Source organism: Hyaena hyaena, unplaced genomic scaffold (genome assembly GCF_003009895.1).
Source record: "Hyaena hyaena isolate Hyena2069 unplaced genomic scaffold, ASM300989v1 scaffold_1605, whole genome shotgun sequence".
NCBI classification, from domain to species: Eukaryota; Metazoa; Chordata; class Mammalia; order Carnivora; family Hyaenidae; genus Hyaena; species Hyaena hyaena.
The window spans coordinates 52959-79437 of NW_024082237.1; positions in this window are offsets into that span (position 1 = coordinate 52959).

Consider the following 26479-nt stretch of genomic DNA (forward strand, 5'->3'; position numbering starts at 1 on the left):
TTGAGCCCTGTGTCGGGCTCCATGGTGACAGTGCAGAACATGCTTGACATTCTCTCTCTTCCCCCTCTCTCATCCTCTCCCCTGCCAAAATAAGTAAATAAACCAAAAAATGCAGAATAAAAGGAGGGATAAAGAGTTTCCAACACAAGCAAAGACTAAAGGAGTTCATAGCCAATAAACGAGCTCTGCAAGAATTATTTTTTTAAACATTTTTAAACATTTATTTATTTTGGAGAGACAGAGAGAGGCAAAGTACAGGCAAGGAAGGGGCAGGAGAGACAGAGACACAGAATCTGAAGCAGGCTCCAGGCTCCAAGCTATTCATCACAGGGCCCAATAAGGGGCTTGAACCCACGAACCACAAGATCATGACCTGAGCTGAAGCTGGCACTCAACCGACTGAGGCACCCAGGCTCAGACTTAGCTCTGCAAGAATTATTAAAGTTGATGCTTCGAGTGGGAAAGAGATACCAAAAGCAACAAAAAGTAGAAAGGAACAGAGACAATCTATAGGAACAGTAGTTCTATAGGTAATACAATAGCACTGAATTCATAATTATCAATAATTACTCTGAATGTAGATGGCCTAAATGCTCCAATTAAAAGACATAGAACATCAAAATTAGATAAAAAAAAAATAAGACCCATTGATATGCTGCTTACAAGAGACTCATTTTAGAGCAAAGACACCTTCAGATTGAAAGCGAGGGGGTGGAGAATAATTTATCATGCTAATGGACATCAAAAGAAAGGTGGGTTAGACATACTTATATCAAACTAGATTTTGAACTAAAGACTGTAATAAGAGATGTAGAAGGGCACTATATCATAATAAAGGGGTCTATCCAATAAGAAGATCTAACAATCATAAATATTTGTATTCCCAATTAGATAGCATCCAAATATATAAATCAATTAATAACAAACTTAAAGAAATTCAATGATAATAATACCACAATAGTAGAAGACTTTAATGCCGCACTCACGGCAAAGGACAGATCATCATAGCAGAAGATCAACAAGGAAACAATGGCTTTGAATAACACACTGGACCAGATGGACTTAACAGATATATTCAGAGCATTTCATCATGAAGCAGCCAAATACAAATTCTTTTCGAGTGCACTTGGAACATTTTTCGTAATAGATCACATATTGGGCCACAAATCAAGCCTCAACCAGTGCAACACTATAAAATTTGAAATCAACCACAAGAAAAAATTTGAAAATACCACAAATACTTGGAGGTTAAAGAGCATCCTACTAAAGAATGAATGCATCAATCGGGAAATTAAAGAGGAAATTAAAAAAATACATGGAAGCCCATGAAAATGAATCCACAAGAATCAAAAACCTTTGGGATGCAGCAAAGACAGTCATAAAAGGGAAGTATACATTAATACAGGCCTTTCTTAAGAAGGGAGAAAAGTCTCAAATGCACAGCTTAACCTTACACCTAAAGGAGATGGAAAAAAACAGCAAATAATGCCTAAAGCCAACAGAAGAATGAGATGCAAACTGACACCTGTAAGAATGGCTAAAATTAAGAACTCAGGCAACCACAGATATTGGTTAATACGAGGAGAATGAGGAACCCTCTTAAGACTGTTGGTGAGAATGCAAACAGGCACAGCCACTCTGGAAAACAGTGTGGAGGTTCCTCAAAAAAGTTAAAGATAGAACTACTATATGACCCAACAGTTACACCACTAGGTTTTTGTCCAAAGGATAAAAAAATACTGATTCAAAGGGGCACATGCACCCAATATTTTTAGCAGCACTATCAACAATAGCCAAAGTATGGAAAAAGCCCAAATGTCCATTGATGGGTGAATGGATAAAGAAGATGTGGCATAAGCCACATCAAAAATAAGCCATAAAAAAATGAAATCTTGCCATTTGCAACGATGAGAATGTAATGAAAGTGTATTATGCTAAGTGAAATCATTCAGTCAGAGAAAGACAAATACCATAGGATTTCACTTATATCTGAAACTTAAGAAACAAAAACAGATGGACATAGGGAAGGGAAGGAAAAATAAAATAATATTAAAAAAAAGAGGGAGGCAAACCATAAGAGACTCTTAACTATAGAGAACAAACAGGTTTTCTGGAGGAGAGGTAAGAGAGCAATCAGATAAATGGGTCATGGGAATTAAGGAAGACACTTGTGGGGATGAGCACTGGGTATTATTCCCAGTTTAGTGATGAATCACTAAATTCTAATCCTGAAACCAATACTACACTATACATTAACTAACTTGAATTTAAATAAATTTTGAAAGAAAAAAATTAAATAAAAACCAAAAATGGTAACTTTTTTCCAGATTTATTTATTTACTTAGTGCAAACTATTTTTAACAATAATATTCATTGCACTTTAATTTATTGGGAGATTACATGTAATGATTTTTGCAAGTTTATATTTTTCCTATTACTAATTTAGTCTGATTTTCCAAATTCTCATAAAACATAAATTAAAATGAAGAGCAGATCAGAAAAGTTACAGTTTTCAATACTTCTTTTGTTTTCCTCCCTTTGTCTTTTTACTTTAGCATTTGCTTCTAGAAGTTATTCATCTAAACCTCTTTCCACTTCCACCTTCAGGCACCCAACACCTGCCACCAAATGAAAGTACTTAAGATTAAAGGATGACAGTAATTTTAAAAGAGGCTTAAATTTATATAAAAATGTAATAAAATAGATTATTTAATGTGATGGCTGTCACAAAGAGAATTGAAAGAAAGAAAAACTCTGGAAGGAGCAATTTAAAGCAAAGTGAAGTAAAACAAAACATTTAAGAAAATTCCAAATTAAACTGGGATAAAACAACTTGAAGATATTACATGTTTAAATCATTTTGCTTTACTTTTCTAAATCTTCATTTGCATCCTCACTTACTTTATCTCTCTTTTAACAGAGTACATTTTTCAGCATTTGATTTATGAAGAATTATTTGTAATTAATTTTAAATGTTCAAAGTTTGATAACTGAAGAAATTTCAGGCTGTAACTGTGACCCTTGACATGCATTTGAACAGAAAATGGAAATTTAAAATGATGGTGTCTTGTGTTTCACGCATTATTTCAGGCATCAAGATTATTCCAGGTGCCTAATAAACCTTCTCTATATGTTTCTAAATTTATAAAAAAACGATTTTCTCACTTCAGCAGGAGAAACCAATTTTCCATTGTTTAATTCTGTAGCTCTAATTCTTCTCTCTTAAAACCTCTTCCAAGAACATGTTGGAGAATATGCTGTCGGTCAGACTGTGCAGGCTATTTGCTCTTTTTTATGTCATAACAATTCTTGCAATGTGTGTGCTGTCCGAGATCAGTTTCTCAGCGTGAATAAAGGGAACCATTTTAATTGTCTTCCATTTAGACCTTGAATTCTTGGCTTGATTTGCTGATCTAATTATGTTATGTCTATATTCATTATGAGTTAGAAGGGTTTTAGTATGTTTCCTATTGCTAGGATCAGAGGATGACTCATATATTCCCTTAGCCACCAAGATCTTTCTCTGAGAAGAGGCACTATACTCAGTACCCATATAAAGTGCTGTAATTGGTTTTGTGTTATATGTATATAACATATACATATTAATATAATGATATGCATTCATAGATACCATATATATTATAAATATCTATATACATGCATTTAATTTGTATATTGCATTATTTTGAGATATATGACTTATACTGGGGTTACCCAAAAATAGACCGTGAAACAAAAATTCAAATGCAGGTAATTATTTAGAAGATGATCTTGGGAAGTCTGAAAGAAAAAGAGAGAAAACAGAAATAGGAGCAAGAGAAAAGCCAAATAAATGTGCATGTTATTAATGATTTATTACTGTGGTCAACTGAGATTCAATCTCATTGGGGGAATTTCTGAGAAACTTGCTTCTGAATTATCTTACCAGGTAATGGGAGCCTAAGGCTTCATGCACAGACTTCTACCCTTGGCAGAAGATTGCTCTTGGCATATCTTCTCCATTTCTGACACATTATTGTTAGAAACCATAATTTCAGGTGAATTCAGGCATACCAAGGGAGCATCAGATAAGAGATCAGCAATACTGCTACTGTTCATCCCTTGAATTTCTTAAATACTATATGAAAATACATTATTGCTGGTATTCCATGATGATAGCTGGTATTCAAGATGATACTTTAGAAATCTTTAAAGTAAGCATAAATGAAACAAACTACAGTCTTATTAATGAAACTGATTTAGACAACTTTAGAAACTAAAGTTCCATGGGAAGGAAACAAAAATTCCCCAAAGAGCTCACTGAGGGTGGTGATTCTTACTTCTTACAGATTCTTACTTCTGTCTCATGGTTCTTGGCTATATGTCTTTAAGCTACTGGAAACAGACAACATCATCTATTTGTCATTGACTCAAATTTGTACTACATTCTGGAAGAGATTGCTCCAACCCAGCAGTACCTCCCCCTACTTGTTACCTTAGATAAACCATTGAGTGTTCATTCTAAAATTGAGGGCACCTGGGTGGCTCAGTCGGTTGAACATCTGTCTTTGGCTCAGGTCATGATCTCATCCATGGGTTCAATCCCCCAGCTGTCTGTGTTGACAGCTCAGAGCCTGAAGCCTGCTTAAGACTCTGTGTCTCCCTCTTTCTTTACCCCACGCTGCTCGTGCTCTGTCTCTCTCTCAAAATAAATAAAAATGTTTAAAAAAAAAGAAAAAAGATAATTCAGGATATGAAATTCTGGGTGATATATTATATAATAGGATTAGTGAGTCTTATGAGCACATATCCATTGTTAAATCTCTTTTGCTATAAAATGACTTCCTTGGTTCTAAGGCAATATTTTTTTAGTATACCACATCAGTGAATCTGTCAAGAAGTGGCTAGTAGTATTGGTACAAAGAAGAAAACATTGTTCTGGAAGAAATTTCAATTGCAGTAAGGGTGAACCATTGTTCCCTTCATGATATAAGAGGTTTTGTGTGTACAACATGCTACCCAGTGGTTTTCTGCTGTTGGAAGTTCAGAAGTTCAGCAATGTCCATAACTTTTATAGTTATAATGTCTGCAACTATTATAGCCTTGGTAAAAGAGAGTCCATGCCTTTGTGCCCATGCATAGCATTTGTTTCTGTCACCATAGCTCCTCTGCTCATTGGATAATCATGCAAGCAATGGGATAGCCACCAATAGAGGCTGACTGACATCTACTGGACAAATCATCTTATCTACCTTGTTCAGTATCTTCCTTGAAGTAGACATTCTCTTGTGGATATTGACATGACACATAAAAGTCTTCATAATTCAGATCCATTCACATAGACCCATCCACATTTCTCTTCACAATAAGTCTTTTATTATTAAAAATTTCAATCCTGTTCCTTCTAGTCCCCTAACAAACTAACCAAGCCACTACTGAACAACTTGTATGTACTTCTATCTCAGCCACTTCTTCCTCCCCAAAAGAAGATGATCAAGTGTACTGCTCAAAGTTCTTATCACTGGGGAGATTTGCCCTCATCACGTACTTAAGGCCATCTTTAAAAGGAGATATGTATGAGGGTGCCAATTCTGGATTTCTAAGATACCAAGCTAACCCATCTGTTTTTCTTTGTTTTATTTCAGTTGAATAAAGAACATCAACAAGATTACTAGTATGAGTTAAGGTAGAGCTAATTGTGTAGCAGAGATATAGGACAGGCTCAATGTAGCCATCTGTTCAGGTAACATACCTGCATTCTTTGGATCAAGTTGGGTTTGATCCCAAGTATACCATTCCCATCATACAGTGAAATTCCATTTATGCTAATATCTAGCTTAAATGGACAACTCTAGTTTCATTGTAACTTGGTGTTATGGTCAGACACTCCGTCTCTACTAAAAACAAGGAGCATACCAGCAGCTCCTTTTCACATAATGAGTAGTTTTCTCCTTGAAATCTGCACTTCACCTTCTATTGGGACATATAAGAAATTGCACAGACAGGCTTATGTACCATGAACACCTCTGGTATCATTAGGTTTCTGAATCATATCGTCCCAGAACCAGAGTGCTTGTACTTTGTCCTAAATCTGATGAAGAACCTTCTCTCCCTATAGAGTCACCTCATATGTGGCTTAAAGAAGTATTACAGAGAATGTTATATGCTGCCTCTAAAATTCAAAAGGAACAACCACATATCTTTTCATTGTGGTAAGAATGTGGTAACTTGTCCTTTACTATACAGTGGATGTCCCCTCATCCCTAAGATCATTGGAGCTCTAAAAATTTCACTAATGGGGCAGGGTTCTGATTATTGTAGGGTATCTCTCTCACCCTCTGGCATATGTGTGTCTTACCAGATACATTATATTCTTGATCATTTCTAATCACTAGGTCCAATTAGTATAAAGTCATCAATACATTCTACACAGAGTGAAGATGACTAATTTTTTATAGAGAGTAGGAGAGTTAAATAGCCCTAGAAAAGATAGTGAACATGCTTTGATTTCTTTCTCAAGTGAAGATGCACACCTTTCCTGATAGAAAAATCATATTCTCTAGGTCAGAGTTAGGCCAATTATGGCACCTAGGCCAAATCTGACCCCAAATTATTTTTATAAATAACATTTGTTGGAACCTAGTCACATCGATTTATTTACATATTGTGTATGCTGCTTTTCTGTTGCAGTGACAGAGTTGAGTAATTGTGACATCGAACACATGGCCTGCAAGTCTAAAATTTTTACTGAGTGGACTTTTACAAAGAAATATTGATGATTCCAGTTCCAGATCAAGAGCTACATAGCAAGTGCCAGAAGCAGTGTTGACCTATGAAAGGAGATACCACCACATATAGCACAACAGCTGCAACTCGTCTACTGTTTGCTTAAATTAATGATAATTTATTATCATCCCCATGATACATTCAGCTTTGTAAAAACCATCTTGGTGTGATGAATGGGGTAGAGTGGGAACCATCAATTTAATACTTGGAACCAACATTCATCATTCCACCCAAAATACTTTATTATCCTTGATTTACTATTAAGGCCAGTGGGGATAGTGTTAGGGATTTTGACTTGACCTTTTGCACAATAATGACTTCTTTTACACTGGCCAGAGAGGTTTTGCTAAGCATATCTGTCTCAATTATATGCACTGAGACAGGGAAGCAAATACAGAATAGGTCCATAAACCCATGGGGCCCTTTGCCAAATGGAAGAAACTAGGACCTCACTTTTCACCGGCATCCCTAAATCCCAAAACTAATAGAACCGTGATAACCTTTGTCTTGGCTAAAAGTCTATGTCCAAACAATAGGTAACTCTCTTTTCCAGTCTTATGTTTCCCTGATAAATAGCCAGGGTTTGGGATACATTTTCTGTAACTACTTGTGGTGGAATTTTCTGGATCTTCCTCAGTGGGACTCAAGTTTCTGATTTAATTGTGGACTCTGGCTGTGAGATTTGAGTGAATTCTAAGGTTTGTGTTTCTCTGTTGTGGAATCTGATTTCAACCTTCTCTGCTCATCCATCTTGATTTACCTTTGTTGTTAAAAGCCAAACAATATCTTCATTGAATAACTCCTCAACTATGTTGCATTCAGAAGCTTCATAAACCATTGTTATAGATCCTTCAAGGTTAGGGTCCTAATTATCATCTAGACACTGTTGCTTATTATAAAATAAAGATCACTTTACCTCTGACATAACCTGCTCCCTGCAACTCTAGAATACTATTATTCACAAAATAGATGGAACCCGTTCTACAGGGCCCAGTTCCATGACAGCATCTCATAGCATTAAGCTTTCCTACAGAGAACAGCTACCATTTTCTCAATTACTTCACTGTCTACCATTTAGTATATTCTCTGCTGCTTTAGTGAATGGAGTGTCCTCTGGGTCCTCACAAGGAATATAGCTAGCTAGTAGGATATCTTGTCTTAGGTAATAAATCAGTGAAAACATGCTTCCCTCTCTAAGCTTCCTGATATCTACCTCAGCAATCTCTCAAAGCTATTTGAGTACCTAAAACTAATTTACCATAATCATTATGTCCAGGATCCTGGCAGCCATCTCAGCAAACTGACAAAAATGGCTCCAGATACTTTTGGCAGTTAAATTAAATACGGAGTCATTGGAAACTGAGGAGACTAACCCCATATCAATAAGTTTCCTGTAACCAGTCTTATATTCTACCACCCTGCTGGTCTAATACCGTCAAGGTTCTCCCCCATTTAGACTCTCCTTAGTCCTGCCAACATGTATTACCAGGTCTTGAAGCTCCCTTGGTGAATAAGCTGCTTCCTCCAATAGATGAGAGACAATGAAGGGAGGAAGGGGCAAACACTGATGAGGACAAATATTGTCATGAGGCATGTACCTCAGGTGAAGCTTTTGCTTGAAATCTAGCCAGTGGGGAAATGGCATGCTTCTATGCAACAAGTTCAGGGAGTAGGGACACTCAGGCAGGCTAGAGTGCTCAGGGCAACAGGACTCAAGCTTCTTAAGCATTCAACTAAATGCTCCCGTCTCAGGTCTCAAGGTCTCACTTCTTCTCTGTCAGGACCCTGGTTTAATATAGGTGACTTGCTTACACTGGGTATTCAGTATATCCAAGTGCTCTGTGATCACATTCTAGACAAAAATAATCAGTTCAGTGTGTACTCAAGCTGCTTAAGACAAAAGTCTCTTCAAATAAGGCTAGTTGATAACTGGCTGCCCCAAACTTATCTTTCTTCTATATAGACTTCTAAAGCAGGTAACTCCACAATCCTTATTGTTACCTTTGTGCTTACATAGTTAAGTGCTAGAGCTCTTGCCTAAACTCGTACTTCTTCCTCCACCTTGATCTCACCCCAAGTCAGCAGAAATGAGTTTTAATAATTATGATGCTACAGCATTGCTAGGTATTTGCCAGTAAGATGATCCCTATTGTCCTCTGACTAGCAAATGAACCAATTCCAGAATCTTACCTTCAGAGACTACTTTTGGAACTGACTCTGTTTTCTTCCTTCAAAAGCAGACCAAAGATAAAGATATGATTTTAAATATTTTGTATGGGAGGTGATTTCAGAAATCTCAAGTGGAGAAGTATGGACTGTGAGTTAAGGAAAGGTGGAAAATGCATATCAGTTTATTATTCAATGGATAGCCATTATGGGAAGCTGGGGTTGAATACCACAGGGAACATTCTGAGAAACATATATCACACTTGTTCTACCAGACGATGGGGAGATTGGGACATTTATCCAATGTCTCCCTTCCACCATTGTTTGAAGTGTGCTCCCAGGAGTTGAATTCCTGGATGAAATGGAACAATCTTCTGTGATGCCAAAGAAAGCTTGGGGCAGAGAAGGGGTGGGAGGCAGGCACTTATAGTGAGAAGCTGTTGCTATGCTGGGGGTTATAGCAGCAGATAAACATAAAAGGATGTTGTGCTATGAGGTGAGTCATCAACAATGTCCGCTCTATGTATTTACTGAAATGATGGTCCCACAGCTCAAAGCTTTTTGCAAATCTTCATTTGTAGTTGCCTTTAGTGTGTTCAGTCTTTGGAACAGCTGTGCTCAGGGGACCAGAAGATGACTCACACCAGACTGGGAGGAATGAATCTCACTATACCAAAGTTAAGAAGTGACAATGGTAATTGATAAGACTCTTTTACTTGTGTGCAGACTTTCCCCCAAAGGCTCTTCTAAAAGCCATCTTGTTTAAAGTGACCAAGTGACCGGTATTGCCATTTTTTGGTGTCAGGAATAGTTAACTCACTTTTGCTCTGGTGTGCCATTGTGCTCTACACTGTGGAAGCTTTTAAGTTGAAAGTTTGCAAGTAAAGGAATTTATCTACCTATCTTATTAGCACACTTTTCACATGTGAAGTAGGCCTTCAGGATGCACTGTGAATAAAAGAAAGGAAACTTAAATTACCTGGAGTTATTTCTTACCTTATAGAAAGGACTGACTGAGAAAAGTAAGAACAAATACAAACCACAGATATTGATAAATAGTCTGTGCAAAGGTAAATAGATAATAAGGTAATTAAATATAAAACTTACATATTTTCTGATTTTCTTTATTTCCTCCTATCATTTCCTATGAAAACAAAATTTTGTCCACCTTATTTTAAACTCACAACCCAGTTCATTATAGACAAGGAAGACTGCAAGTTTGAAAACATTTTTCTGTCTGTTAAAATGTCACTTTCCAGAAATGCAGTTTTCAGAGTTTGACTAGGGAATAGTGAGCAAGACCATCACTGACCCAAGCATTTATTGTCATGTTGCTGTTTGCAATAAACTCTCAGCTAAATGCTCTGTTATGATTTCCCCTGAATTGAATATAACCTTATCAGAGCAGCAAGAATTGTATTTCTTAAATGACTCCCAGATTGGGAATCTCCCTTAACTTCCGGTTTCTTCTTCCTCAGTCTAAGCCTGTAATGTGTGCAAATTAATATCTTCCATTGCCAATGCATCTGATTTCATTGTAAGCTTTTAATTAATAGACCATTTAAATCAATACTTCCCTCTTTTAGATTTCCATCAACTTTTAAAAGTAATGAATCTTATCTTCCACAAGATTTCATAATGGTATTTCCATTCTAGGTTATGTTGGTTTTCTTAAATTTTTCTTATGGCTCTTAGACAAAGGCCTCCTACTTTTCACTGTCTTTTTTTCTCTCCTCTCTGTTTATTTAAATGACATATTCTTTAAAATCCAAATAAAGTGTCATTTTTTAGAAAGTCTTCCCAAATAAAGACATTGTATGGCAATATTGCTTTTATCTAAACTCAAAGCTTTTGGAAATGCACTTCTGACATCCACTCTGTGGGTGCCTTGAGCTGCTATTAAACTCTTGTGTTATTTATTTTCATGTCTTAATGATCTAGTCAACAAATTCATCAATACTAAACCACTAATGTGAGTCAGGTAATTTCACATATACTTTTGTTTAATCCTCACAAAATACACATGAGATATGTGTAATTATTTTTATCTTACAAGGGAATGTACTTTAACCGATAGGATAATTTCCCTAAGCCACACAACTGATTAATTTGGGAGAGTATAAGTGATTCTCAAACCTCTGATTCTAACTATAGCATGTTCTTTTATATGATGGCTATTTCTTATTTCTTTCCCAATAGAATTTTAAGTTACTAAAAAAAGAGTATAGGGGTGCCTATGTGGCTCAGTTGGCTAAGCATCAGACTTCAGCTCAGGTCATGATCTCACGGTTTGTGAGTTTGAGTCCTTCATCTGAGTTGTCAGCTCAGAGCCTGGAGCCTGCTTCGGATTCTGTGTCTTCCTCTCTCTCTGCCCCTCCCCAACCGACACTCTGTCTCTATCTCTCTCTCCAAAATAAATAAACATAAGAAAAGAAATGAGTCTATGTGTGATGCATTTTTTTAAATGATTTTTGCATTTACTTATTTTTGAGAGACAGAGTGCAAGCAGGGAAGGGGCAGAGAGAGAAGGAGACACAGAATCTAAAGCAGGCTTCAAGCTCTGAGCAAGCCATCAGCGCAGAGCCCGATGCGGGGCTCAAACCCACAAACTGTGAGATCATGACCTGAGCTGAAGTCGGACACTTAACCAACTGAGCCACCCAGGCGCCCCTATGTGTGATGCATTTTTATGATCCACTTCACTTTGCCAAATACCTTGCAAGCAACAGAAACAACAGATATATACTTGCTGGTTGGTAAATCAATCATGCAGCTTTCCTTCCTGGACTATCCACATTTTTGACCAACCTGTAACTAAATCCTATACATCAGCCAAAGGAAATATCCTATTTACTAATTTATTAGACCATGGCTGTATACTATATTTTTCTGAGTCAGTGTACTCTTGGGTATTTGATCATATGACACCTTATTACCTGCTTCATATTTCATATGTCAAATATTTTATGTTTGTTATTCAATAACTTTTGAATGCCCTGCCAATGCCCTGTCAAAAATAGTTAATAACTGGAAGAATCCGAGGCACAGCTTTTCTTCTTCAAGATTTTCTCTTAGTATTTGATTTTTTACAGCTTGAGTAGGATATTCCTTGGGGAGTTTTGTTTGTTTTTCTTTCCGTTATTTTTGTTGTTGTTTGTTTTTATTATGCTAGATATTCACTGAGTTTCCTGGATCTGCGGTTTAATGGCTGTCATTAATTTAGGAAAGTTCTCAGTCATTATTTCTTCAAATATTTCTTCTGTTCCTTTTTTATTTTCTTCTGGGATTTCCATTAAAAGTTTTTAGATATTCTATTCCATATTTTTCATTCTTTTGCTCTTCACATTTCAGTTTTGGAAGTTTCTACTGACATGTCTTCAAGTTCTTTGATTTCTTCCTTGACCATATCCAGCCTACTCATTAACTACATATTTTATTTTTATTTTTTAAAAATATCTCTGATTTGTGACATTTCCTTTTGATTCTTGGAGTTTCCATTACTCTATTTCTACTTATTACCGTCTGTTTTTGCATGGTATCTACACTTTCTATTCAAACCCTTAGCACATTAATCACAGTTCTTTTATTTTTTTATTTTTATTTTTTAAAATATTTTTATTTATTTCTAGGAGAGAGAGAGAGAGCGGGAGAGACAGCATGAGCAGGGGAGGGTCAGAGAGAGAGGGAGACACAGACTCTGAAATAGGCTCCAGGCTCTGAGCTGGCAGTCAGCACAGAGCCCGACGCGGGGCTCGAACACACGAACCGCGATATCATGACCTAAGCGAAAGTCGGACGCCTAACCGACTAAGCCACCCAGGCGCCCCAATCATAGTTCTTTTAAATTACTTATCGGATAGTTCTAAAGCTCCTGCCATTTATGAATCTGATTCTCAGGCTTAATTTATCTCATCACATTTTGGGTTTTGCCTTTTAGCATGTCTTGTAATTTTTGTTAAAACCAGGCATGATGTGCCAGGTAAAATAAACATGTAGATAGAACTTTGGGTGAAGTTTTATGGTTATCAGACTAGAAGTTAAGTTGTTCTTACTGTTTACTGTAGCTTTGCTGTCAGAAGCTTATCTTTTCTCTTGTATCATCTTTTGTGTCTCTCCCGTTGTTTTCAGGTGTCCATAGAGACTTAAGTCAATCTGAAGCTTAAGGTTCATTTATCTGTAACCCCCATTTTACAAGAACTCTATTAAGGTGGTGGTAAACTGAGTGAGGAGGGAGAATATTCTATAGTTCTAGATTAGGGCTCTGTGTTTTAGTGAGATTGAATTGGGTATTTCTATTTCCCCACATAAAGGCTAGAAGGGACTGGAATTAGGTGCCTTTCTACCCATCCATCATGTCAGTTAAACTTTGGTTTAACCCCAGTGGGTTAGGCTCTGGGAAAATAGTTTCCTTTCAGGACAGGTCTTGTTAAAGAGAACAGTGAACTCGGCATAATCTAAAAATGTTTACATTTTCCTTCTCTCTCTGCTGGAAGCACTAGGGAATTATTTAGTGATCATCACAATAAGAACCCAATAGAGAAAAATGTGAGAGCTCCTCTAAGCCTGGACTTCTTTGAAGTTTGTAACTCTCGAGCTAGTCTGCACTGAGCCTTCAACAACTAATTATAGTTTAAAATGTTCCTACTGATAGTGGCTTAACCGTGGGCTTCTGCATCTGGTAAGTTTTGACTCTCCATATCCATCTGTCTGTCCAGTTCTCAGGGCAGTAGTTTGTCCTGTGACTTCAATTCTGATGGATCTAGAAAGAGTTCTTGATTTTCAGTTTGTTTGGCTGTTTTTCTGTTGTAAGGAAGGAAGTGATAACTTCCAAGCTTTGTGCATGTCAGACTGGGAACTGGATGTCTTATTTACACATATTTTGCCAAGTTATTGGATCTTTATGCCTTTATCATTCATCTGTGATGTCTCAAGAGCAACCAAGACTTAAATGACACCTGAGTCAAAGAATATCACAAAAAGGAGAATTGTTGAGAAAGAAAAGAGGAAGGAAAAAGAGGTAATGTTAAAAAATAAAACCTGAATATTCTCATTCTATTTAACTTGTTGTATCTATTTTTAAGATAATCAGCTTATGTCAAGACATCTAAAATCTTCATCCCAATTAAATAATAAAATAAAATAAAATAAAATAAAATGAAATAAAATATCTTCCTCCAGTTTTACAAGTACACCCAAAATCCTAGAGGCTCTGCTCTTAAGATCTTTGCTAAAACTTAATTCTCAGAACAATGAATACTCTTTTGCCCATTGATGAAGGCAGTCCACAGTTTTAAGTCATGGTTTCATATGCCTTACTTAATCACACATTCTCCTAAATATAACATTACTGTTTTTGTACTTTTCCATATTTCTGATACTTTTTAAAATAACAACAGGAAGTAGATAAATAAATTAAATTGGTTTTATTTGAGCAAAATAAGAGAAAAATACATGCTTTGATTTTCCATTTTCTTGGTGCAAATAAAATGTCAAAACAATTGTAAATGTTATCATGCTTGACTATAGTATTTCTTTCACCTACATCATCTTTAGGGATAACAGTCTGCTTCCGATGAATTCCCCTTTGCATTTGTAAGTATGATCACTGTCTTAGAAATTGAGAGGTGAGTAAAATCAACCAGATAAGTGGCAGATAGCTTTCCATTAGGGAGAAGCTAATAGCTATACCTGAGAAGTCTTTCTTCAGAAAACAAATTATACCACAAAAGATTGTTTGCGTATCTACAAATAAAAATTTTTAAATATGTATCATAATAAAAAAACATATAAAAATATATGAATGAGAGAAAATAAGTTTATTCAGCCCAGGTTGTTTGGGGAATTTTATGAACCAATTGCCGAGATCCTATTAGCAGCTGAGTCTTTTTCATAACATGTTTTATGCATAGTACTGCTATTCACATTCTCCAACACACCCTCACTCTATTCTTTTGTCTTAAACGCCATGCATTGTATTTGCAGTGTTTGACACTGCGAACATTTTCCTCCTCTGCTTCAGTCCCCTAAGGAACAGGTACAGACTTCACTATTCCAATATATCATATTCTTTTCACTATCATCTGACAACTGAGTTTTGTTCCACACATATCCTACCAAAAAGGAAGGTCATTAAAGTTATAAAATTGGAATTTTATTTTAAAGTCTATTTCCACAATGTAAGAACACTACCTGCTTATTTTTCTGCTTGATTATTTTTTCATATATTATATTCTTTTTTAGCTTGGGTAGAATTTATATTGCTATGAATGAAGTTATCAAAATGTTCTCAGAAGAATAATTATTTTATCCTGTTAAAAGGAACTTATGATGTTAGTTAGATACCACTCTATCAATTTTTTAAACCAATGAGAAATACTCTAGAATAAAATATAACTAATTATACTGATCTAATAGAATGATTAATGAGCGTGACCATTATTTTGATAGGGTCAGAGCTTTTTTTTAAAAAAAATATAAAGAGTTTCCTCAGTACTGGGTAAAGATAGAATGTGTAATGTTTGAAGTACTCCTAGCCTTTGCTACTTAAGGAAAGTAGAAATCAGAGATCTTATTTGTCCACTTTATGTTTTCATGGGTTTCAGGGGATTGTGAAATATAATAAAACATGGTGTTTTGAATGTATTTATGTGACTTACGTTTTAAGCTGTTAACAGGCTAAGGCAACTTGATGACTTTTTCCAAAAAGTATATCATGTACAAAAGGACATTTAAAATTAAAAAAAAAGAGACTCATTTAAGGAAAGATAAAGTAAAAAGATTTTCAAATATACTGAAAACAACGAATAAAATATCTGTGAAGTAGAAACCAGGAGCAGCTATTCTTATTATATTAAAGCTCTCTAGCATCAAAGTAAGAAATAAAAATGGTAGTCATATTTTCTGCCAACCTGAAATAAAACACTCTAAGGGAAGATCCACCAGTGGAGGCCAACACCCAGTCCTCTAAGATATGGTCTGGCTGAAATGGATGCTACACTAACCAACATTTTATAAGCCATATTGATTTCTCCATGAAAACTTTCTGAAATAGTGCTTCTGTGTCCATTGGCACCCTTCTCTCAGCCTTTGTTAAAAGACTGCACTTACACATTTATACTTGTACCAACAGTATGTGAAGACCTCCATTGCTTCTTACCTACATATTTTCATGAGTTTTTATGTTTTAACCATATTTCTGGTAGATAAAACAGGTGTGGGCACACACACATGTCTCACATAAACTCCATTTTATTTTATTTTATTTTATTTTATTTTATTTTATTTTATTTTATTTTATTTTATTTTTTAACATTTATTTATTTTTGAGAGACAGAGAAACAGAGCATGAGCAGGGGAGCAGCAGAGAGAGAGGGAGAGAGACACAGGCTCCGAGCTGTCAGCAAAGAGCCTGACGTGAGGCTCAAACCCACAAACTGTGAGATCATGACCCTAGCCAAAGTTGGACGCTCAACTGACTGAGCCACCCAGGCGCCCTGCCATTGTATTTTAAATTTGCATTTTCCTGATGACAGATGTTGTTGAACACTATTTTATGTTTATTGGATTTGGGTACTATCTATTGTTTGTATGGTCATGATGCTTGCCTTTTTCTCATTGGGCTTTCAGTCTTATGAAGCCATAGACTTTCTTTACTTTTAAAGTTTATTTATTTTCAGAGAGAGACGGCATGCACATGAGTAGGGGTGGAGCAGAGAGAGGGAGAGAGAGAATCCCAAGCAGGCTTTGTACTGTTAGCACAGAACCAGACGTGAGACTTGATCCCATGAAACATGAGATCATAACTTGAGTCAAAATCAAGAGTCAGATGGAATGCTTAACTGACTGAGTCACCCAGGCATCCATCCCAGAAGTTCTCTTCTAAGTAAGTAAGTAAGTAAGTAAGTAAGTAAGTAAATAAATAAATAAATAAATAAATGTGTGTGTGTGTGTGTTTGTGTGTGTGTGTGTGTCTGTGTCTGTGTGTGTATTCTGGGTGTCAGCTCTTGAGCCATTATCTATCAAAAGTCTTTTCCTGGGGTGTCTGGGTGGCTGAGTCAGCTGAGTGTCCAACTCTTAATTTCAGCTCAGGCCATGATCTCAGGGTTGCAGGACTGAACCCCATGTCAGCCTCCATGTGGAACCTGCTTAAGACTCTCTGTCTCTTCCTCTTTCCCTCTCACCCACTCATGTGCTCTCTCTCTCTCTCGCTCTCTCTTGCTCTCTTTCTCAAAATAAAAAAAAAGTCTTTTCCTTTGGCTTGCTTTTTCACTCTTAGGGGTACTGTGATTAAGAGAATCTTATTTTTTTTAAAATATTTTATTTATTTCTGAGAGACAGAGACACAGCGTGAGCAGGGGAGGGTCAGAGAGAGAGGGAGACACAGAATCTGAAACAAGCTCCAGGCTCTGAACTGGCTGTCAGCACAGAGCCCAACACGGGGCTCGAACCCATGAACCGTGAGATCATGACCTGAGCCAGAGTCGACGCTTAACCAACTGAGCCACCCAGGCGACCCAAAGAGAAACTTATTTTTAATGTGCACCAAAATATCAATATTTACTATAGTTATTCCTTCTTTTGTCATGTTTAAAATATATTTTCTATTCCAAGGCCATGAGGATACCTTACTGTATTTTTGTCTAGTAGCTTTATTGTTTTATTGTTTTATCTGCTGCATATAGATGGAATATGTAGAATTGAATTTTGTTTATGTCAAATAATGGACCATTATTTTAAATGGGTATACAATAGAAAGAACTTTTATGGCCTTTTTAGTCTTTAACATTGGAGTGCTTCTTTTAATAAAACACTTATCATATCTTTTAATAAGTTCACATCTGGTAAAGAATGTCCACCCAACTTGTTTTCTTGAAGAGTGTATTTGTATTGCCTCTTATATTGAAGTTGTATTTTTAAAAGTTCCTAAATTCACTCATAAAGAATAATTAATCCTTATTAATTTGAAAGGTGTCATGATATTTTACTATAATTGTTGTTTTGTCTGTAGTTCTATTATTCAATCACTGCTGTTTCTGTATCTTTGGGGTAGTTTTGTCAGTTGTTTTTTTTTTCACCTTTCTACACTTTACCTTTTTGTGCTTTATATTTAAGATTTGTCTCTTAAAAGACAAATATCCTTAATTGCAATATTTAATTTGTTCAAATCGATGTATTTATTTACTTAACATAATTATGGATATATTTGGGTTTAAACTTACCATGTTACCATATACTTTTACTTATATTGCCTTGTTTTGTATTTTCTTTATCTTTTCATCTTTTTGCTTAAAATATATATAATTTTTAAATTTTTTAAATGTTTACTTATTTTTGAGAGAGAAAGAGGGAAACAGCACAAGCAGAGGAGAGGCAGAGAGAGGAGACACAGAACCTGAAGCAGACTCTGAGTTGTCAGCACAGAACCCGACATGGGGCTCAAACTCTTGAACTCTGATGTGAGATCATGACCTGAGCTGAAGTCAGAGACTTAACCAACTGAGCCACCCAGGTGCCCCTGAAAAATATGTATTTTAGTTTTGTCTTCTTCTGTTACCACAGTTATTAGATACTCCTTTACCATTTTAATACTGAATGGACTACTTGTATCAGATTTCATATCCAGTAGCATATAGCCACTGTAGTGGTGTTATTTTCATTCTCTTTGTAATTTACAGCCTAAAATAAAGGATTATTATAGTTTGTACTGTCAATATTGATTTTTATTTGCTATATTTACTATTTACTTATTTTCTTTACTTAGGGTTTCTATGAAGATCTTTGATGGTGACGATTATCACTTCATTGCCTTTCAACTGCAAAACCACTCATTGTTACCTGCTCTGAGATTACAAGGATGAACTTTGTGATTATTTTAAAAAGTTGATGTAAAGTTAAGCTTTGTCAGCAGAGGGCGTGGAAGAGACGGTGGGGAGTGGAGGTGTTCTCTTCCTGTTCCGAAGTGCCCCATCACCGGTGTCTGCACTGTGCAGGACTTCTCCAGTGCTTGGCGCCTGCAGCATGCAGTGTCTCCAGCACCCTCTCCCATGCACACAGAAGCTGTCAGCAACCCAGCACCTAGCACCCCATTGGGTAACTTCACAATGTAGTGCCCCTGATAAACCACCTCACCATTAATGACTTGCTGCCTCTTCGGTGGATTTGCATCAAGCTCTGAAGTGTGACCCCTCCCTCTGAAAAGCTTCCCCCAGCTTCCTGATGGTATATTTCTAGCCAGTTCCACCCGCACTACAACTTAACAGCATTACTATCCAGTGCTCTAAAGCTGCACCCTCACCAGTGAGGTCTTCATCTCAGTATGGGGAGAGGGTTTTTTTTTTTTACTATAGTGGCTGCTCCTTATATCTGCTTTTCTTGCTTTGTTAGATTTCTCTTTACCTTTTTTAGCCAGTTCTTCATTACTCTAATCCCCTATTATAGTTAATAATTATTTAAATTAAATGTTCTCTATTCAAATAATTATGTAGTTTCTGTGCCTTAGAACTGGTTAGTACACTGACTTTCTACCTGGGATATATTTTTTAAAATAGAGTTCGTTTCTTTTACAGTGGTACTAGGTTCTTAGCAAAGTTGAGCAGAAAGTACAGAGAGTTAATATATACTTTCCCCTCCCACATACACATCCTCCTCGATTAACATCTCACACCATCATATTTGTTAAAATGTACGAACCAAGAATGACACATCATTATTTCTTGAAGTCAATAATTCCCATTAGGGTTTACTCTTGTTGCGTGGTCTATGTGTTTTGACAAATATATAATGCCATGGACCCATTTTTATGGTATTATGCAGAATAGTTGAATTGCCTTAAAAATGTTCTATGCTCTACCTATTCATTCTTCCCTCCTTCCAAATCCCTGGCAACCATTGATCTTTATATTCTCTCCATAGTTTTACCTTTTCCAGAATGTCATGAAGCTGAAATCACATAGTGTACAGCCTTTTCAGTTTGGCTTCTTTCACTTAACAATATACTCTTAAGGTTCCTCCATGCATTTTTATGGTTTGAGAGTTCATCTCTTTTTAGTACTGAATAAAATTCCATTGTCTGTAGGCACCAGTATATTTGTTCATTTACCTACTGTCCTATAAACAAATGTATGTAGGTTTTTATGTGGATATAAGTTTTCAAATCCTTCTGATAAATAACAAGTCTTCAAATCCTCCTGGTAATATTTGCGAGATAGTAGGTAAGGGTATGTTTAGTTTTGTAAGAAAATGCCAAACTCTGTCTTCCAAAGAGGCTATACCATTTTTCATTCCCATTAGCAATGATGTTATTGTTATGTTGTTGAAATTTTAGGATTTTTTTCTTTGTTTTTGGTATTCAGTAGTTCTACTGTGGAATGATTAGGTTAATTTTGTAATAATCTTGGCTTGAGATATATAGGACTCTTAACTTTTCATTAGCTTTGGAAAATTGTCAGTTGTTATATCTTCAAATATTTTATCTTTCTGATTTCCTCTCTCCTTTTGTCCTAGTACTTTAATTAAAATAGCCATTAGAATATTCCACTCTATTCTTCATTCTCTTGTTTTCTGAAATTGGCATTATTTTTGTTTCTTCAACTTTCAATCTGGATATTTTCTTCTGACTCACCTTTCAGGTTAATAATTTTGTCTTTATCTGTGTTTAATATGCTGATAAATCTACCTGTGGATGTTCACTTTTTTTCCATTCATTTTATCAGTCCTAGAATTTTCATTTGATATTTTTAATTTTCTGCCATATAGATTTTTTAAAATCTTTTGGAGCTTGTTGGAGCATGGTGAAAATAATCATTAAATTATAGTGTACAGTATCTCAATTTTTGGTGTTGTTTCTTGATCTGTTTTAAAAAAAATTATCCTTGGGGCGCCTGGGTGGTTCAGTAGGTTAAGCTTCCGACTTTGGCTCAGGTCATGATCTCGTGGTCTATGGGTTCAAGCCCTGAATTGGAATCTTTGCTGATAGCTCAGAGCCTGGAGCCTGTTTCAGATTCTGTGTCTCCCTCTCCCTCTGCCCCTCCACAGCTCGTGGTCTGTCTCTCTCTGTCTCAAAAGTAAATAAACATTTTAAAAAATAAAATAAAATAATTATCCTTTTATTATCTTAACAACCTCTTATTTTGAATTGAGTTATGTAAACTTTATGTCAAAACTTGTCAGTATAAGTTGAGTTAAGAAGATGGTATAGGCCCAGAGAATATTTATGCTTATTTCTTTAAAAAAATTCTTTAATGTTTATTTATTTTTGAGAAAAAGGAAGACAGAAGGCAAGGAGGGGGAGGGCCAGAGAGAGAGGAAGACACAGAATCCAAAGCAGGCTCCAGGCTCTGACTTGTCAGCACAGAGCCTGACACAGGCTCAAACCCACAGAGCAGGGGATGATGACTTGAGGCAGTCAGATGTTCAATGTACTGAGGCACCCAGATGCCCCTTAATTTTTGCTTCTGACCTGAAGCTAAAGGACTGGTAAACTCAGATGTTCATAATTCAGTTCTTGGGACTGAGGCATCTAGAAACTAGCATTCACTTGATTCCCAGCTCAATCTTAACCCTTACCATTGGGCATAGGCCTTCAGGGTACAAACTCTGTCAGATTGTTTTTATCAAGCATTTCCTCCTTTGGTGCCCTAGATTCAGTTTCTGTCCATACAGTTCTTTAAAAATGTCTCTAATATTTGAACATCACACCAGACTTGAAGTTCATACAAGAAAAGACCCTAGAATGTTGAATTTATCTCTCTGGGATTTCTACTTTTCATGGATCTTGGCCACATAATTTTTATTGCCACGTGAGGCTTTTTTATGACTTAACGAAGATGCTTTTTATATTTATACCTTTTCTAAATGTTCTCAGAAGTTTTCTGCATTACCTAGTCCACTGTTATTGTGTAGTGAACGTATTTTGCTTCCTAAGAATTATTTTTTTTTAATTCTGGAAGTAAAAAAAAAAGCAACAAATAAGTATTCACAAAAGTAAAAAGGAAATTGGCCTTAGAATTCTCTCTCTCAAGATTAAAATCTAGCAGATCTTAACATCTCCACAAAATGAAATATAAGATTAAATAAATGTAAACATGCTTATAAAACTTTAAAAAAGAACTTTTTTTAATGTTTATTAATTTTTGAGAGAGAAAGACAGAGAGAGAGAGAGAGAGAGAGAGAACATGAGTGGGGGAGGGGCAGAGAAAGAGGGAGACCGAATCCAAAGCAGGCTCCAGGCTCTGAGCTGTCAGCACAGAGCCGGATGCAGGGCTCTAACTTACAAACCGCAAGGTCACGACCTGAGCTGAAGTTGGACGCCTAACAGACTGAGCTACGCAGGTGCCCCAAGAAAAGAACTTTTAAAAGTATTAAGATACAATTATTTTAAAGGGGAAAATGAGAGATCAAATAGTGTCTACTTCTTAGATTATTTTTGCATAGAAAATAGATTACTTCCCGTATTATAGATGGCTTGTGTTATAGGTAAAACACAAACAGAAAATAGAAAGAACTGAAATGTGACCAACCCAAATAGTAATCAGGGTAAAAGCAAATTATTTTACTTTATACTTTACTACTATAAAACAAATTTTCTCAAGATAGATTTGAGTAGAAATTCATCTTTTCACTTGTGCTTACACATACACATACATATCCAAAGCCAAATACAAAGACATTTTAACAATTGAAAGATGGGCAAAATATACATTAGGTTTGGTAAAAGTTTGCAATTCAAATGTGCATACTCAGCATCACTTAAGATATTAAAATTACAATTATTTAAAACCCTAAAAGACTTTTAATGAAGAAAGTAGATGGATTTTATGGTATGTTCAACAACAGAGATATTACAGTGCTCACTGTTTTGCATTAAATAAAGAGGAATCCACTTCACCATTTTCTAGAAACATTATTATACAATGTACGAAGACTTGGCCTTCTGGAATTCCAGAAGAGGAGGAGTGAGTAAATATTGCTATTGTGACCCAATTACTTTTCTTTTCTGATTCTTCAGTTATTCTCTCCCAACTTAGTTTTCTCAGCTGGAAAATGTACAATTCTTTCAGGGTTCTTATGAGGATTATGAATATATATATAAATTACTGATACATAATAGATGCTCAAAGAATCATATTACTACTATCATTATTACTATGATTATAGTACTTATTTAGCACTTAATTTTATGTCACCTTAACTTGTTCAAATCACTATTATCAATAATTTATACTTGAATTATCATACAAGAATAATTATTCTTGTTTTAAAAATATATTATTTTTATAATTTTATTTAAATGTCAATCATTAAATAGAAGAGACTCATTCTTAAAACTTTAAACATTCTTTCTTTTCTAAGATATCATATTACATAATGATTATCCATATTTATCAGGAGAGTAGAATCAATATTTTTAACATTAAATACATTGGTTCAGAAATTAAGTACAATTTACAGATTTAAATTTACACTTGGAAAGCATTTTCCACTACTTTTCTGTTATTTATGAAATTAGCCAAAGTCTTAATGTGAGAGAATTTTATCATTATGCCTTAGTAAAATCCTATTCTTGATATTTTACTTGAATAAGTAAAAATAAATGAGGTTTTTATATTGCTTAGGATTGCTAAAAGCTTGATAGATATGTTAGGTTTATAGAAAACAAAGGGAATTAAAAATGCATACAGATATCAAATATATTTACTATATTGCCTTGTTTGTACATGTTGATATCAATTTGTCATGTGATTTACAGAGTATTGTAGACCCAACAAAAATAATTATTAAAATTGCATTTAAATATGTTTTCAAAATGAAAGAAAACTTTTGTAGATTCTATGACTTATTTTTAAAGAATAATGCAAAATTCTACTTGAGAAATACAAAAGAAAATAATACATGTGTTCTTGTGAAGAGTAAAATTGGAAAGACATGATTTTTGTATGTGTGAGTCTTTTATAGGTTTAATGTATCCTTAATCAATAGGCTCTAGAGCCATATGGCTATTTCCCTATTTCACCTATATCTTTGGTTCTTTAGTGGGTGTTTGAAAGTATGCATAATGTTGTAGACTTCTTTTATGTAGCATCACAAAACCTAATCTCTTTAATGTAAAAAAATTTTTTTTAACATTAGTTATTTTTGAAAGACAGAGAGACAGAGAAAGAGCAGGGGAGGGGCAGAGAGAGGGAGACACAGAATCTGAAGCAGGCTCCAGGCTCTGAGTTGTCAGCACAGAGGCTGACATGGGGCTTGAATTCACGAGCTACGAGATCATGACTTGAGCCAAAGTCAGCCACTTAACCAACTGAGCCACCCAAGTTCCCCAAAATTTTTAATTTCCACGAATTTTACTAATATCTACCCAAATAGCCAAGCCAGCCACCAATGCATAGTCTGTAACTGTTTTGTGTTCTTTGCTGTACCTGCTGAGGAATTACCAAAGTCTCATTGTATCTGATTTTAAATTGCTCTCCAATCCATCCATTTCCTTATGTCTCCACTGCCAATACATTCAGCCAATTCACCATTATTTTTCCTGAATTATGACTACAGTATTTTAATTATCTCTTTGTCTCTTGGTTTATTTGTTTCTATTCTATTTTTCTTAATGTCAGCCCTAATGATGTGTCTGAAAAAATATTCCAATTATATCATTCTTCCAGTTCATAAAATTTAATTGTTTCTTTTGAGTGTTACAATAAAATCCAAACTTCTCAATATGTAAGCCCAGAAACTGACCCTTGTTTACATCTCTAGTACCTGGCATACACTCTAGTTTTAACTATACTAGATTTTTCTGTTTCTTTTTTTTTTTTTAATTTTTTTTTTTAATGTTTTATTTATTTCTAGGAGATAGAGAGAGAGACAGCGTGAGCAGGGGAGGGTCAGAGAGAGAGGGAGTCACAGACTGAAACAGGCTCCAGGCTCTGAGCTGGCAGTCAGCACAGAGCCCGACGCGGGGCACGAACCCACGAACCGCGAGATCATGACCTAAGCGAAAGTCGGACGCTTAACCGACTAAGCCACCCAGGCGCCCCAAGATTTTTCTGTTTCTTGATGGACTTACGCTTTTCCTTCATCCTGAGCTTTGCAATAATTTCAATAGTTTTATTGAAACAATATTCTTGTATCAAACAATTCACCCATGTAAAGTGTATGATTCAGTGGCTTTTAGTGTATTCACAGAATTGTATAATGATCAACAACCAATTTAAGCACATTTTCATCGCTCTCCAAACTAACCCCATACCCATGGGTAGTCATTCCCTATTTTCCTTGACTCACCACCTCCTTTCCCCTCTCCCTCTACAACCCTAGGCAACCACTAAAAAATCTACTTTATGTCTACTTAGAGTTGCTAATGGTGGACATGTCATATACAGAATCAAATAAGTATGATTTGTGTCTGCCTTCTTTCACTTAACCTAATGGTTTCAAGGTTTGTTTATATCATAGCATGAATAAATATTTCATTCCTTTTTGTTGTCAAATAACATGCCATTGTATGGATGTTACTATATTTTATTTGTTTCTGAGTTGACAGATTTTTGGGGTTTTTCCACTTTTTGCTGTTATAAATAGTGTTGCTATAAACATCTGTGCATATGTTTTTGTGTGGACGTATGTTTTCAGTTTCTTGGATGTATTATTTTCATAGAACTGTTGAGTCATATGGTCAGTTTTATGTTTCACCTTTTAAGAAGCTGCCAGGCAGTTTTACAAAACTTCTGTGCCATTTTACATTTCCACCAGCAACATATAAAGGTTCCAGTTTCTCTACATTCTTGCCAATACTTATTATTTTTGCTTGTAATATTTTCCTTTTTTTGCCCTGGAATCTAATCTCCTTTTATGCTAGACTTCTTCTTTTTCCAGAGGACTATGACTCATCCTTCAATTTTAGTTTAAATGTTACTTCCTCAGGAATTCATTCCTGACATCCTCAAATGTTAGGGATCCTCATATTGCCGACTGGCTTGGCACATACATTTATCAAGATTTATTGTCATTAATAGTCTAATTGTTGTCATTCCAATCACACTCTAGCCTCTGTGAAACATCGTGCCTTTTTTCCTTTTTTTTTTTTTAACAGCTTATTTTCAAGTTGGTTTCCATATAACACCCAGTGCTCATTCCCACAAGTGTCATGCCTTTTTTTCTTAATTGCTGGATCTGAATGTCTGAAACAATACTTAATACCTAATAGATGCCCCAAAGATTTTCTAAACAACTGCCAAGGTAAAAATCAGACTCCAAAGTCCTTTATCTTTTCTAAAATTCAACAACCATTGAATCCCTTTACAGCCAGTCCTTCAGTTTCTTCCCAGCTACACCATCCACAAAGCTCCCCTCCTGCTTCATGTACCAATATGCTCCAGTAGTAGTCGTTTTTAGACTATGACAAGCACTTTTAAACATCTAGACCTGGGCTACATTTTCCTCACATAACTGAAATGCCCCCTTTCAACTTCCACATCTATACAACTCCACTCATTATATAAGATGTGTCTCAGTGTCACCTTGATTTTGAAACTTTTTTTTTTAATATTTTTTA